Source organism: Varroa destructor, unplaced genomic scaffold (genome assembly GCF_002443255.2).
Source record: "Varroa destructor unplaced genomic scaffold, Vdes_3.0 BEIS01000003.1, whole genome shotgun sequence".
NCBI classification, from domain to species: Eukaryota; Metazoa; Arthropoda; class Arachnida; order Mesostigmata; family Varroidae; genus Varroa; species Varroa destructor.
In genome coordinates this window covers 41,025,264-41,033,661 of record NW_019211456.1, presented here as the reverse complement: position 1 = coordinate 41,033,661, position 8,398 = coordinate 41,025,264, and positions in this window count along the sequence as shown.

Sequence of the window (8,398 nt, the reverse complement as noted above, 5' to 3'; positions counted from 1 at the left end):
TCTAGTGGCATGAAGTCCAGATCGATTGGAGAACGAGGCCCAATTTTACCTCATGTATTTATATTTGCTTTGCATAAACAGCACTAACGTTTTTTTTTTTATAATTTTAACTTTTGCGTCAGGGCCGGATACGCCCACAAATGCAGCCCTATAACACTGGGCAAATTTCGGGCTTCTGATGTTGCTGGGACATTTCTCGTCAGTGTGGGACTTATTTAACGTAGACTTTTAGATTAGGCGCTGTACAACAGGCATATCTTATACAATCCTTGTTTGCTCGCATTGTTTCTAACCATATAAAAGGCAAATGAATGCTCGTTTCGATGGTTTCAACTCGTTTCCTGTGATGATGTCCAGCAGCAGAAAGCGGGCCTACTCTTGCCACTCGTGAAAAATTATCTGAACATTAGTCTTGGGTATGAATGCGAGACAAAGAGCAGTTATTTGCATTTAGAGATAAAATAGACGAGCAATGAACGAAGGATACACGCAATCTAGGCTACCAACAAAAAATAAGTGCCGGACTCGTTTTGACCTTATTGCTTGTAGAAGACAGACCTGGATTAAAAGGATGAATAGTTGCCTTCAATGGCAAACTGTGTGAAGGACTTGACGAGCGAAACCTGCAGTTAGTCCAGCAGCAAAATTGCTGATAGTTTCGTATATTTGACAACAAAATTTCTTCCAGCTTTTTAGATTTCGTGCAGGCCATGACCCGTGTTCAGGAATTTGTTTGCATTACATTCAGTGGTACATGGCTTATTGGGTATACGAGCATCGTCAATGTGCAGAGTCTACTAAAACTGCAACTCTTGCAGAAATGTTTGTTGATCTCTAAATTAGGGTCCGACTCAAAGACATCTTTTGCTACGTTTCATTTATCATCACGTTCACCCTGTCAAAACTTAACAAGGCAAGGCGTAAACCAAAAGTGGATGCAACTATATCCACACACAATTTCGTAATGTTTTGCAAGGCCAACGCCAAGTAGAGTTTTTAGAAATGATGCTTGCTGTTCCGACGAGGTGATTTCAGGAAGTTGTTCACACGTTAGCAGGCGTCATAAAAACACATTTTCATGAATTTTGGGAATTCCTTTACGATTTACAATACTAGTGAATAACTAGACAATTTTATGGTACCAGGAACGTCATTATAGAACCAGAGTAGTCAGTAAGAGAACGTGTAGTGTATTTCGACTGCTATTTATAGTAAGCTGACTTCTTTTTAGGAGGAATGAGTTCTGTTCAATTGCTGATAATTTGAGTTTGCTCACCTCAGTCATTCCACTGTACAAATCAATATTAGTGGAAAATACAAGCTCAAAATGGCACGGATGGACAAAGTCTCGCGTAAATCAGGCGGTTTTACTACGTCTTGTGGTGGCAAGCTGGTGATTTCGGCGAAAGGATGTGCTTATCAAAGATAGGGACCATTTTCTTCCGTCCTTCTATCATCGGCATGATGGCACACGTTTGTAATATTATGTATTTTTCCGTAGTCATGATATCTATTTGTTTACACATGTACTTTGTCACTTAATTAAATGTTAATAATGACATCATAAAACATTTATTGTTTGATATTCATGGTCTCTGATTACAATTAGCATAATCGATCAGATATATTGATCACGTATTTACTAGATTTAAAATCTCCAGCGGTTTGAACTCTTGGGGGGTTTCTTATATCTGTCTAAATATAAGCCAGTGCACACTCATTTCGCGCAAGCCCGTGAATGCTTGGGGTAACGCTAAAAAACTGGATATTTATTATGTGCCCTACAGTTACAACAGAAGGAGCACACATTCAATGCAGTCAACGTACTAGTAAATGCAAACGTGCACAAGCATCGTATTTGAAGAAAGAGCAAACCTATATACATATGTATCGCTATGTAATCAATGCATGTACATGTATTGTATGAGGAATCGGCCTGATCGTTACTCAGATTATGATTCCTCGCAGTTCAGTAAAATCCCTACAGGAAAAAAATACGAGTAGAAAACTCCCCGTACATATAGATTACTTACGGCGTGAATTAACAAATATTAATTTGTGGGGGGTGTGAGTAATCGTTCACCTTGTCTCGGAGCACCTTCTGTCTCGCAGTTATTTGATCCACCAAAAATTAAACAAAAGCAAAGGGGGCGCATACTTCTTAAAATTACAATAACCGTACTATCTGATACGAACCTCACTATGAACATGTAATGGGGAATTTTTCGAAGACAGTCAATATTCCATGCCGAAATGACGTCCTTTCAATATGTTTGAAATCACATGGGTTTTTTAACTGAACAACGCTTCATTGTATGCATCATGATAAATCGCTTATGCACAAACTATCTGAAGTACAAAATATCAAGACATTATAAAACAATATGCGTTATAGTATTTGAAGAGAGATTCATTAAAATACATTAAATGCAATGCTAAACATGAATTACCCTATTGAGCACGATAAACGGAAAGCATTCCCTTTTTATTGATGAGTAAAATTCAAATAGTTTAGAACATTCTAGATTTTTATGGAATTGAGGCCTCTACAATAACCCAACGTTATAAATTTGAAATCGGATTTGGCAAGTCACAAAGCGTTATGATGTCGCGGACAGGCACAACAGTTTTACCCACTTTTCAATGTCAGCTGCACAAGGCAACTATTCGTTGGCATCTGTCAAACGCATTTCTGAGTAACCCAACAAATATAAATAAACAGAAGTTGAAACACGCACACGTTGTGCTATCTATTCCAGACAAAATACTGTAGCATTTGCTTACTGTAATGGTAACTAGTCAATAGGAGTGTTTAACTCGTGGCTTCCAGTCTGAATCATAAGGTTGCCCAATAAGAATTATGATTAGCCAAATTTTTGCGATGTTAGGACATGGTAACATTATCTCACAAAAATCACGTTCATTACAGACCTTGTAGAAAAGGTAGGAATTTCTACAACAAAATTATAAGCAGACATAATGGAAGTATAAAATCTCGTCATTCCTACAATGTTACCGTTATATCACAATCTAAAGATGTTCATCACATAGTTGGCTGCGGATTTCTTCAGTGTTTGAGCGTAGCCTACTTGTTGATTCCAGGCAGTTGCCTATTCGACAACGTGCAAAATTTATTCCCGTTCGGCTATTATCACTAAGCCACGCTTGCAGAAAATGCAGGTTGTATTAAGTAAAATACATATACCTTTGCCCCGAAAACCAAAATTCGATCCCATAAGTTTTTCGCGAGTGATTTTTATAGCTAGGTGAATTTAATTCCAATATTTCTCCATCGATGTAATAAGGTGCTTATCGCGACAGGGAGTTCTAAAACAGCATGGTATTAAAAAAAAAAAGTTAAATTCAGATTTGTTTTCGTGGTAACAATGGGTATTAATAAATGGCTATACTTCTGTGAATATCTATAAAACAAAAGTAAGAGTCGCACATAGATTTTCGAAAAAATCAGGTACAGTCGCAGCTAAGGAAGCCAAGAAAGGCGTAATCTTTTATGACACAACCATTGCTGGGTACAGTTGACTTTTTGCCATATATGCAATTAATGCGCATAATTCATTAAATTCTAAATGCTAACTAATTTCAAATGCACTTATTAATTGGGTACTCACGCCATTAACTTTTTTCAGCATTATGTATTAAACATGTGACGCGTAAGTAAATACCATATGAACTTTTTTCGTCTTGCCTACCGCTAGATTCGCTTTTCGTCACCATGAGAGGAGATGGAATAATACAGCTGCTTATTATACCTAATATCAGTAGCTTCAGCCTAAACAGGATGTGTTTCATAATCAGCCTATTCATTTAGAATGTAATTGAGAGAGATCAGCATTTTAATTTACTTTTACCTAAACTTTTAATATAGTCTTAGAGTAAAGCGACAAGCATTTTAACTGCTAGAGAAATATTAGGCCGCTTTGGAGCACACACTCCTGTAGTGTATTTAAAAGCCTCATAGACTCACGTTGACGACATAACACTGTATGTATGGTTATAATTCATTAGGTTGAATCAAAGGCAGAGCACAAGCACAGTGGACTAGATCAAAACGGGTGCGAATTTCCTCGTGGAGCATTAGGCGAGTTTATATAGTACATTAAAAAAGTTGTGAAGATATGATATCATTGTTAAATATTTTCTTATCATTTTACGAGCTATTATCTTGGTAACGTTTGGGTAAGTTACAATGGATGTACAAGTGGATAGCGTGTTTTAAACGCTCAGTATCATTAGACCTATATAAAGTATCTTGTTTGAGCATATGTGAGTCATTATATTTCTGTAAAAAGCTTCAACTTGAGCGTTTGTTGGATGCATATATTTAAGGCCATCAAATGGGCTATTTGTAAGAGATTAGCGAAACTAAGAAGTTACTCTTGGTAGCCATCTTGATTTTTAATTAGGGGGAGGTAATAGTAAGGTAATCAAAACTCTAGTTGAGAACTCTTCTGGTTAAAGGCGTTTGATGTGATCAGTCGGTGCAGTGCGAGAAGGGGGGTTAGAGTGCGAAAACACTGTCGAAGCACCAGCAGTAATCTTAATCGATGTCATTTTGGCATTTGAAAGAAGCCCAGAGTATAAAAGCCGCCTTCAAAGGCGTTGCCTTTATGAATGGCTTTTAAAAACTTGTTCGTATCATCTTTAAACTATAGCGAATTACTAACTAAAAAGATTTTAGTGTTGCTTGTTTACATCCAAGTAAATATTTTACATATAATTGCTTAGTAGATGCCAAGAAAAAATTGCTTTGTGTAGGTTAAACTGCGCTTGGTGTGTATTTATATATATAATTTGTGCGTCAAACTTTAATTGAGTAGAAACTTGGGTAAGTGATACGGTACCATATTATAACAAACAACCATCTTGCTTGCCATATTTACCTTACAGAATACATATTAATCAAATTAAGTTGATGTTCGGGTCCTCATCAAGGATAGCCGCAATTAAATTTTGCTTTCGATTAATTTATATACAATGCAGTACTTATCTGACTTGTATCTGCTATTTAGAGGATCACGATTGCAACTATATATATATATATATATATATATATATATAGTAACGCAGCTTTAGACGGCAAAGACCTTAATATCAACGAGAGGAAGAAGTCATTGTTTCTTTCTAAAACGTCAAACTTGTTATCATATCTAATCGTCAAAGGCTGGGTACAGATGAAATTGCTAATAACAAAGCCTATTTTTTTCTTAAAAGGTGATTTTTCTAGAATAATTCTCATTTCGGCAATGCGAAGCCGGATTAAAGCATTAGATGTTCGACGAACTCAGGCCAATTAGCCATCACATATTGTTCTAACAACACTGGAAGAACTTCATGATTCAGTAACCTCTGCTGAATTCTAAGCTCGGTTTTATCGCATGGAAAGCTCAAATATCTTTGGATGGGGTGCTCTCTGCACAGCGATTAATCGATGAGCTGACCAATATTGTAGCGCTCCAACTAAAAGTATCGATGATCAGGTCTGATGAGTTATGCAGAGCCGTTAGAATGTAATTTATAACTGGTCCGGTACCATCTGCTCACTGCAATTTTTGGTGGAATTTCTAGGTAAACATACCTAGTGAACCTTCTAATCTCTTAATGATACACTCTGCAAAAGTAACTACCTATTAAAACCACTTTATCGTTGCCCGTATGCCGTGGCACGGATATATGTTAGATCAATTTTACCAAACGTGTAACATAATACCGTCAAGAGTTAGATATTTATTAACGATTAGTATATCGCATACTTTATGGACACACAATTTGCTGCTGATTCTTATCTCAAAACGTTAGCTTTGATTGATTACCAATACCCATCTTTATAAGAGCCCACTTGCAGGAAATGAGGGTTATTATGCTTTCGATACTTGCAATTCACGACATGCATTTTCCCAGTGCAGCTTATTCAAGGTGTACATTAGGCAATGTGCAAAAGTATAGAAGAAACTACAAGTTTTGGTATAATGTTTGCGTCTTGTTCGCATTTATACAGATTTCTCTATATTATCGATAGTAGAATTGCTATTTTATGGAAAATTTACCGAAAGTTAGTAGAAGTACCATAGGTAAGGGGAGGTGTTCGCTCGAAAGGTAACTCGCGAATGTAAGAGTATGTAAGTTGTGACATGAGGCACTGAAATTATTTTAGGCAATTTAACACACGATGTTGAGGGTTAAGGGTAGGGTTCGTGGAGAATGACCCTTCTTCTGGATCTGCCATTTGCCTACCCTAAAATGCAAGTCTGTACATCATACATTTATATTGCAAATCTGTCTACTATTCTCATACGGATGGCAGGTCTAGCGTAATTCACTAGGCTGAGTAGGATCCAGAGGCTAAAGAAAATGTTTTTTTTTATATACATTTTATTTTTAGTCCAACTTGAAATGAAAATCGTTCCGGCTGGCACCCCTTAGAAACCTACTTTCTGCTCTTGAAAAATAACGTTACTATCATATATTCTATACATTTTGGTAAAAAAGATAATAATAAGAAAGATAGCCGTTGAATCTCCTACTATCTTAAACAACATAAGAATCTTCGCACGCAGTAAGTGCATGGTTCAATATTAAAACTTTTAGCTAACGCAAATAATCGGTATTTAAGAGAACTTTAATATATACAATAACGGTCTTGCTACGGATCATTCCAATATAAAACGGCGTTTACAACTTAATAATCACAAAGCACCGGTTTAGGCGGATGTTTAGAATACACCTTATTACAGTGGCGTACCAGGAACTTGAAAATTGGGAATCGACATGTATCGAAACAAACGGACGCGTTGGTCTTTGAAAACTAATTCATCTTTGTTGAAATATGTGGCATAAAATTGATCTGAACAAGTTAAACGACTTACAGTGCTCTTAGCAAAGGATTGTGTAACCTAACCTCAAAATCAATCGGTACATATATAACGTAGTGCCTTGGCCAAGAAACATACAAAAGCTAATCATAACTAATTTGTTTTTCCCGTGAATACGATGACCAAACTCAACGCTCGAATTTGCTAGGGGTCAACATGCAGTTGTAATATATCTCCTATAAAGAATTTTCCCTAAATAATTTATTGTCTGCAGAGGATTGCAGTTAGCGGTAAGCTGCGGACACCGAAAGCACTTCGGAAACAAATGAGGAACGTGGCCTGTACGAACTCAGAAATTTGCCTGCAGAGATGTCCGGTTAAAGTTGCGTGTTAGGTGAGCCAACGTGGTATGAACCTTCACATCTTGCTGGTCCATATTTCAGCGTTAACAGATGCTGATTCACTCGATATCTAACAACCGATAGAAAAGAACATGACACGGTACTTCACATAGTAGCTGATTTTTCTCAACGTGAGTCTGCCTTCTGTGCGTTTCAGTGGAGGATTAAAGCGTACTTGGTTATGCCATAGGTTCCCCTCGATAATTTCTCTACCTCACAGTTCATACTTAGGATGATTTGATATACAAACGGTGACGTTTAAAAGTCAGCTGGAAATAGAAATGAAAAAAAAAGTTGCGTATCAGATGCCAATTTTAACATCACAATTCATTTATGCAAGTATATATAGATATCTTTACAATTAATCGAGTAACTGGCAGATTGTGACATTGTACCATACACTGTTCTTTAAAGCTTATCAACTGCGGCCACCTAGTAACGTTGTCCCATATTCGAAATAGAAAATTGAGGAAGATACACTGCGTATGTACAGGTTATTTCTCTGTTGCTTTTTCTAAAGATTAGCTATAGATCTGACGCGTAGCTTCAGATCTCGACGAATTAACGGCTCCAAAATTTTACTTATGCGCAATCTCAGATCTTCGCCACAAACAACCTAAAAACATTATTTTTCGTCATACATGACCGCTAATGAACTTGCATTTCGACTTTACCAGCACAGCTTTTAAATGCTAGAGTGCAAAATTTAACTTTAACAAATATACTAAAGTTCTTCTACAGTTAAATTTTCTACATTACTTGTACTAGTATAATATCCAAACTTATTAGGACAATCAGGCTTTCTTACTTGATTGTGTCCTGGTCTGATTCATGTTCTTCTAGTTACCCGTACGCAAGGATTACGGTATTTAGCAAACCTGCTGAAGTGTTCAATAATTTTGTCGTAATCTATCGTGGTTTGGGAATCAGATTTTGCTATGATTCAAGGAATTCAATTTTTAGACAAAATAAGTACATCATTTTTCTTTTTGCATAGATATTGCCAAGTTGTGTTTCAATAGTACCTTAATAGATTAAAAATTACAGGCATGGTAAAGATAAGTTTCCTTGGTTACATCCAGCATTTCATTATCTACAACTAATCTTTCTTCAAATCGAAAATTCAAATTAACGTCCACACAAATTCAAAAAAAGTACACATGTAAC